Below are 512 nucleotides of genomic sequence, written 5' to 3'. Positions count from 1 at the left end.
TATATATATATATAAATTTTATAATTATAAGCATAATTATAATTAGGGCTTAGAAAAATTGCTTCACTGCATACCGAAATTTAGAAATACCAGCTAAATACTATTCCACTACCATAATATACCTCCCAGACAGCAATACTCTCAACTCACGCAGGCAAAGAGAAAAAATAACGAATCCATCCGACGCGTTTCTGGAATAAAGAGATGTAAAACACATTACTCACTTACTTCCATCCTCAGTATAGTATTTCAATTATAAATCCGAGAGTGCTAATAATTAAGATATACATTCGACCAAGCGCCATCGAACATCTAATATCCAAAAAACCAGCACTTCCGAATTCATATAGACGAGTAAGAACTCGCATTCCTCTCCAATCACCCATGTGCGCTACGAGTAATCCCGCAGAAACTGCAGTTTACTATCAGGGAGTATTTAACTGCTATTTCTAAATTTCAGTATGTGGTGAAGCAATTCTGCTGAACCCTAATTATAATTATGCTTATAATTA

Source organism: Octopus bimaculoides, chromosome 10, assembly GCF_001194135.2.
Source record: "Octopus bimaculoides isolate UCB-OBI-ISO-001 chromosome 10, ASM119413v2, whole genome shotgun sequence".
Lineage (NCBI taxonomy): Eukaryota > Metazoa > Mollusca > Cephalopoda > Octopoda > Octopodidae > Octopus > Octopus bimaculoides.
This window is presented reverse-complemented; position numbering follows the sequence as displayed.